Genomic DNA, 7,808 nt, shown 5'->3' on the forward strand with positions numbered 1-7,808 from the left:
TTTCTCTGCGTAAGGAAGCGCAGCCCTGAAGAACTGGATTTTCTCTCAACCAATTCCACAGAGTTTCAAAGCAATCGACTTAATCTAGATTTCTCAGAGAGGATTACATTCTGGTGGCCAAAACAATATCCTGACACCTGATCTGCAAACCTGCTCAGTGCTCACAGCTGCAAGAGAACATACTGGAAGGGGTATTTCAGACACGAGGTAATATAACATGACACATAGACAATGCTAAGTCATAGAATCACAGAATCAACCAGGTTGGAAGAGACCTCTGGGATCATTGAGTCCAACCATTGCCCTGACACCACCATGTCAACTAGACCATGGCACTAAGTGCCATGTCCAGTCTTTTTTTAAACCCCTCCAGAGATGGTGACTCCACCACCTCCCTGGGCAGCCCATTCCAATGGCTAATGACCCTTGCTGAGAAGAAATTCTTCCTAATGTCCAACCTGAACCTCCCCTGGCAAAGCTTGAGGCTGTGTCCTCTTGTCCTATTGCTACTTGCCTGGGAGAAGAGGCCGACTCCCACTTCACTACAACCTCCCTTCAGGTAGTTGTAGACTGCAAAATTCATCCCAAAATTCAGGACCTGGGCATCTCAAGTTGCTTTCTTCCCCAAATTAAAGTACTTCTGACTTTGTTTTTTGCACCTTGACTCCCGCTGAGCAGTTCATGCCTTCTCTTTACAGGTATCACAGAGATGCTAATCCATGTTTGTTGCTGTAGCAATAACCATGACAGAAAAGCCCACAAGTTATTAAGCCTGTATTAACAGCAGGGATCAAGAAGCATGCGGTGACAGGCACGAACAGCCAGGGTAAACCGTAAGTAGATGCTCATTAGGTAAGCTTTGTCCATCATATGCACTGATGGAGCCAGAGACCCTGGGGGAAAAAAAAGCAGCGTCTGATAGTGTAATTAATGTTTATATTTTAATGCACAGGAACAGGGGTTGAGGGGACAGCACTGCTAATCAACAGTCATAAAGGCTTGACTTTGTAACCTGAATAATTTAGATGATAAGTACCTGGCCTTGTAGAAATATTTTTTTTTAATACATTGAACAAATAGTATGTGTTCAGAATACATTTGATTGTAAGGCAGTTATAAAATGTACTATGCAATAAAATATTACTGTAAATCATGTGGTATTATAACCATGGGTTACTAAACTAAATAAAATAAGCACAATCTAAGTATTTTTAGAAGACCAAAGTGTATTTTACCCAATTATATAAAAAAATTAACTCACCGTGGTATTTGCAAGAATTCTTATCTGCATTAGCTACTGGTGGAGAAGGAAAACAAAGCCATGTTCAATATTACAAATACCATTTATCATCTGGAATCTTTCAAGAACAGTTTTAATACTGTTACAATGAAAAGAAGAAGGAAAAAAAGGGAATCAGTTTAATTTTTACAACATAATTTCTGCTACCCTAATGGGCATCTCCAGTCGTACTCATGCCAGTACATCCATGTCCAATTTGCACTAGTGTAATGGAGATCAATCGCTGACCCCGTCTAACTCAATTTGTAGAAAATTAAAATCACGCAGCAGCTCAGGCAGTATTCTAAGTTCACCGAAGAAAAACTAATTTGGACTCATCTACAAAAAGGAAAAAAAACCCCAGAATAATATATCTATCTCATACAGTTTTAGCCCTAAAAGATCCTATATACTAGTATGACAGGATTCCAAGTTCGTTATCTTCCACAATTTCACATCAAGCATGCTTAAATTCACATGCAATATTATTTTTTCTTTAACTGTCAGCCCTGCAAACTCAGCTGCATGTCAAGTTGAGTCCCTTCTCTCCCACACGTCACCAACAGAACTAAAGAAGTTTCTCCCAGCCAAATATGTCTGGTCCCATTAAGTGAGTGCCAAAGTGTCAGCTGTGAGGAAAAAAATGTCCTTAGTGGCTACTCCTAGAGTGCAAGAGTACGGGAGATGCACACCTTTGTACTCACTCCCTGTCTTCATAAGACGACTTCAAAACTTTGCATCACACACCGTATCTTCAACATATCTGCTTTTTATTTTAAGAATAAAAGCTTTTTAAGAATAAAATAAACATCCATTATGTCATGCAAACTGGAAACTAGATATCTCATACTCTTTCAGTCCCATAAATGCCCATTCTCATTCCTCCCCAGTCTTTCACTCTAGAAAGAAAGAAAGAAAGGACCCTAACTCCCTTCTCCCTGCCCATTTCTCTTACTCCCTTTTCACTGCCACTTTTAGCACGTAGACCTCTGAGTTTATGGGAGATCCTAGAGGGCAAAGACTACCAGAGCAGCCAGATGTTGTAGCAAAGGAGTTCCTAGGATGGGAAGGACAGCCCGGGTGCAAAACCTTGCAGCTGGCTGGACTTCAGCCGAGGGAGGGAGCCTGAGGGATGCCCACATTGGATCCCTTGCTATGGCTAGATGAGCTCTGGATTTTTCCATTCTGAGGATGGATGGTGCCTCCGTGTCACCCCCAGCCCCAGTGTGGGTGCCATCCTGCAGTGAAACCAATGTAGGAGGCTCAGCATGCAGCAACACATGACCATATTTACTGTATGAGAACCACAAGGAACAAATGACATTTAGCAGCCACCTTTCCTTCTTTCTCCTCAAAGAAGATAAACTCAGGGTTTTCTTTGCCTCTTTCCCCCTCGCCCCTTCTTCTCTGCTAAATGTTCAGAATCCCTTTGCAGCCTGCCCTGGCCCTCTCCTATCCAGCTCCCCCCAGGATGGAGCAGCAGGGGCCAGACTGCTGCAGGGCAGCCTGGTTTGGTCTCTCAGTGTTACACTCCCTTTCCCGACCTTCTCAGGCACTCAGCTCCTTCCCCTGCAGGCCCACAGCCACCCCACCGTACAGTTTGAGATTTTCTAAATCAAGCCATTTGTAATTAAAAAATAAAATATTTACAGCAAACACAGATGGCTATTGCCATGTGTTAGTGTTAAACTGAGCTGAATCACCCCAGAGCAGCAGATGAAGGTAAAGATTTCATGTAGTCTGGTAATGAGTCACAAGTGCCATCGGTTTTACTTTTTTTTGGAGCACAACCCCACTTTCATTATCTTCTTTCTGACATTTTAAGGGCAGCAAATTAAGAAGCAAGCACAAAGAAAGCCCTTTAAAGAAGTATACAGATGCATAATCTGTAAAGACTAACCGAAATGTAAGACTGCACGTGAAATGAATCAGTGCCTTTGGAGGTGTGAGGCTCAGCTTAAGTTGTTACCCTGCACAAAACCAAAAAAAGAATATTATGAAACTGCTCATTTATTTCATTTCTTTCAAAGATGACAGGCTGTGTATTTTATTGGGAACAGCCACGGCTGCTTTCCTCAGTTTGACAGCTTTAGGGTCTGCCCCAGTAACCAGGGAAGATAGCTCTGAGTCCTGGACCTTCCATCAAGAATCTTTCAGGAGTGGGACAGAACTGACAGAGGGAAACAAAAACATCTTACACAACTGCGATATTTGCCAGAATCCATCTGGCAAAGCCCTCCGTGTGTTTCTCAAGGCTCAGCATACAGGGAATTTTACTTTCACGTTGATGCTCTTGACTCCTGGACTACCATATACTTCAAATTAATTATTCATGTTTCATCTCAAAGCAAGATTTCACTGCTTTTTAATCCTGCTAGCCAATATTGCCTCGGTAAAAGGAGCAGGATTCTGTTTCTTCTGGTGGGAGATTTTATTTGCATTGCTTCCTAAATCTCAACTTGATGACTAATCGGTTGCAACTGAGCAAACCCAGTGAAAATAACAGAGCTTGCAGAGGTGTCACAGAGGGTTTAATTAGGCTTCCAGATCCTTTATTACCAATAACCTTGTTGCATAACTACAGACCCAGCCAGAGTCTGATTATCCATCTGCTTTGCAAAAGGGGCAATTACCCAAAAGTTTGGAAATTCAGCACATTTAAGAGAGGTTAACTCGCACATAAATGTAGAATTCCCAACCCCATTATTACAGAACCACTATTTCAGAAGGGACTCATATATTAAAGTCAACATTGAAAAATAAATTGTTTTGCAGAACTTAGAAAATGGGTTTCTCCAGGAAAACCCTAAGCCAGTGCTAATTAGACTTAAAAGCATGGTGACAAGCAGAAAGATCAGGATTTTCACACCACCAGACATTTCTCAGCATTTCCATTAACTACATTATTTGGGGTGACATGAAAACTAAAAAATTGGAGTATATGTGCGGTCTAGCAATACTGATTGCTTAGGAGATGGTGTTTTTAGAATGATTACTGAGAGCTTCTAAGAATACATGACTTAAATAATTGTTTTGCATTCTTACAATAATTAGACTGAGTAAACCATATTAGCAACAGAGGGAAGATGGTAAACACGCCTGACTTTCATTTGCAGCGAAGGCAAACTAATGCTAGGTAAGACGAACAATTTGCATTACCAAAACTCCAAATTTACATTAGAACCAATCGAGGCAGTAGGTCCCCCTCCTTTTTCCATTGTTGCCAGTATCTGGTGAGCGGTCCAAAAAGGCAGACGCCGTACCTTGAAAATGAGAAAAACCTGGAAAATAGTATGCTGTTAAGAAGTGTCACATTCACCTCTTTCAACTACTACATTTTCAACCCTGATCCAAGTTGCACTGAAGCTAATTAAAAGATTCACATTACCTTCAGTGAGATCTGGATCAGATCTAACTGCAGCTGCTGAAGTCACCATACTGTTCTGATGCTAATGATATTTACAAGAAAATCTATATAATGCAGATTTCAAATGTTGTTAAATGTTTAGGAATCATCAAGTCAAAGGAAAAGAGGAAAAGTGGTGACAGAAACCAACTCAATTCACCCTAGAGCTGTTGGAAAAGAAAGAAGGACCACCAGCTTCCCCTGATTTCCACAAAACTATAGAAGTTTCTGCAGAAAAAAACCTAAGCTAAGTAATCTTAGAAACGGGGAAATGAATCCCACACAACTTCCCTTAGTCACCACATGCTGAAAGTCCCGCAATTGCCAAAATTGTGACGCTCGGCAGAACATGACGATAAAAAGCAGCAGTGCAGACAGATACAAAGCATACAGTGACACTACCAGCTAAAGATACATTCAAAACTCAGGTCAGCATGCCTGAGGTAATTAACTTGAGCACAAAAAAAAACCCCAATAAAGACAAGGTAACTTTAGCACAGCTCAAATTCAGAGGCTTGAACAGCTGCCAATATCTTGAATTAACACCAAGTTTTCTTATCTTTGCTGACAGTTTAAGCCCAATTAACCAATTCAGGTTAATGAAGCACAGATGGAGATTTTCCAGAAGGTAGCTCTCAGTTGATGTGTCCTAAAATCCTACAAAAATTTTCATGGAAAGAGTCATCCCATTTCAGGAGATCCACACCCACTACACCACAAGAAAGAGACAGTAACTCTGCAGGATCAGTTTTATCCAGAGCTGCAGGATGGCTTCCTGAGATATAAAACGCATCCACCTCCCGAGAAGAGCATGACAGAGTTGCTATAATAACTATACTTCTACTACATAAAGTAGCTCCAATATGTTTTCTAAGCTTGGTTTCACTTGCTGACTAGTTTTGGAACTCTGTGCTGGTTCTCAGTATTTCAGAGAGTCAAAACTGCATTTAGACCATATAAAAAACACAAGAAGCATTAAGAGGAAAAGGAGGGGCTAAAGAAAAAGGAGACAAGGAGATGGGAAGACAAACTTGCATGTAAACATGCCTATACTTACATTTTAATTTCTAGATGAAGCTAGTAGCAAAAGCATGCATGATGAACTATCAGGTTTGGTGGTAAACTCCTAGATTATCCCTTCTCACAACATAGGTTGCAGTCTAAATGTTCAGAGGAAGAAGCCAGAACTTTGTTAATACTGTTGAGAGACATTTGGTTTGTTTTCTTTTTTTTTAAAAAAAAAAAAGGAAACCTTCCAGTACACAGTGTAGCAAAAGTTTCAGTTTATGGGGTTGTTTCCAACCACAGTGTCTCACAACCTGAAAGCTGTTCCATTAGTTCAAACCAGCAGCCCGTCCAGTCTTGCTGACATTGTGTACCGAATGCCCCTTGAGGAAAGCAGAAAACAACGCTGCACAGTGAAAAGTTATGGAACAGTTTTCCTATAAATATCTGTTATTAAATAGGAGCAAACTGATATAACTACAAAAGTCAGGGGTTACAAGGGCACAACCAGCAGTCATCCCCAGAGGGCTTTGGCTACCACATCACAGCACCCACACCTGACACAACAGCCCTCCCCACCCTTTGAGCCCGTGCCTGTAACTCACATAGCTCCAGCTATAGTAATTTCCCAGCTGACGGAAAATTCACAACCCTTAAGCGTGTTTTAACCCACAGTTGTGCAACAGCTTAATATCTTTTCACCGCGTGCTATTCACTTTTTTGCAGAGCATCGGTGCTGAGCAGCCCACGAGCGCTCGTTCCAAGCGAACTCTACTCACACCGACTACTAAGAGCGCAAGTTACTTCTAATCCTCGATTTTTATCGCAGTACAGATGACACTGTGCTGTGCCTTTCGGAACGGTAAGCGCTGACTTCACATTCAGACTGCAAAGCTCGCTCCCGTCTCTCGCACGGCTGCTGAGGTGGTCTCTCAGCCTGGGAAAAGGAGCACAGGTCCTGACCCCCACCCAGCACCCCTGGGGGAAGCAGCAGTCTTGCTCTCCGTGTAGCAGTACCCTCTTGTTTCGCTTCCCAAAGGCTGGGCAACGAATCCTTCATTAATCTCCACTGTGGTACAAGGTGGGGGAGAGCTTCTCTCTAATCAAAAATAAAAGTAACTGCAGGGGCACGGTGGAATAACCACCCCAGCTTCGCACCTTTGGGGACCCCCTTATTTAAACCCTGCCTTCCCTCCCAATGCCCTCTCCTCAGCCTCACCGCCAAGCGGGAACCGCTCCTTCCCCCGGCCCTCTCCAGCCCCCAGGTCAAGCCCAAACGCCACCCAAAGCTCCCCCCGCTCACCAAAACCCCGCAAGGACCCGGGGCGGGGGTGGAAGTTCCACCCCCCCGGAGCCGGGGCGCGGCGCCCCCAGCTCGCCCCCCTCCTCCCAAAATGACCCCCCCGTCCCCAATGGCGACCTGCCGGGCAGGGGGAGGGCCGGTGATGGGGCGCAGGGGCTGCCCACCGCGAAGGGGTGTCGAGGGAAGGGGGCACTCACCGGCGCAGCGGCCGTAGGGGCAGCAGGAGCCCGCCGCGGGGTGCAGCGGGGGCGGCGCGGCGGCCGGCATGGCGCGGAGGCTCGGCTCGGCTCGGGGGCTTCCCGCACCGCGCCCCACCGCACGGGCAGCCCCTCCGCGCCGCCTCCCGGCTGCGAGGGCAGTGAGAAGGAGGGGATCCGGCGGGGAGGCGGCGCCGCGGAGCGGTCACACCGACGGTCACACCTCCGCACCCCGCCCCGGCGCAGGCAGGCGGGCGGGGAGCGGCCCGCCCTCCCGGGGCAGCCCCGCGGGACGGCGCCTGCCCGCCGCCATGTCCTGAGGCGGCCGCCCGCCTGCGGGCCAGCGGCCGCTGCTTTCCTGAGTCCCCCGGCGCCACGACGGCCTCCTGCCTTTCCCCGGGCCCCGCTGCTGTCAGCTCCCAGCAGAGGCGTCGTGCTCGGCCCCGGCCACCGAGGGGTCCCCGTTTCCCACCTCAGCACCCGGCACGGGAGTTTGTTGTGTGGCGGGGCTCCAGGCATACCCGCGGCTGCTCCCCGGGTGGTGGGAGGCCGGGCGCGGCAGCAGGCCTGCTCACAGAGTCATAGAATCGTTTTGGTTGGAAAGGACCTTTAAGATCA

General features: G+C 46.0%; 1 long non-coding RNA gene across 1 annotated transcript; it reads right to left on the minus strand.

The window, feature by feature from the left end:
• Positions 1-6,490: 6,490 nt before the first annotated feature.
• LOC137666028 (uncharacterized) lies at positions 6,491-7,280 on the minus strand. The gene is made up of 2 exons (XR_011048584.1): positions 7,191-7,280; positions 6,491-6,789 (listed from the first exon to the last, which is right to left on the minus strand). It is a non-coding gene; the product is annotated as an uncharacterized lncRNA (long non-coding RNA).
• Positions 7,281-7,808: the final 528 nt, after the last annotated feature.

Source organism: Nyctibius grandis, chromosome 7 (assembly GCF_013368605.1).
Source record: "Nyctibius grandis isolate bNycGra1 chromosome 7, bNycGra1.pri, whole genome shotgun sequence".
Taxonomy (NCBI): Eukaryota; Metazoa; Chordata; class Aves; order Nyctibiiformes; family Nyctibiidae; genus Nyctibius; species Nyctibius grandis.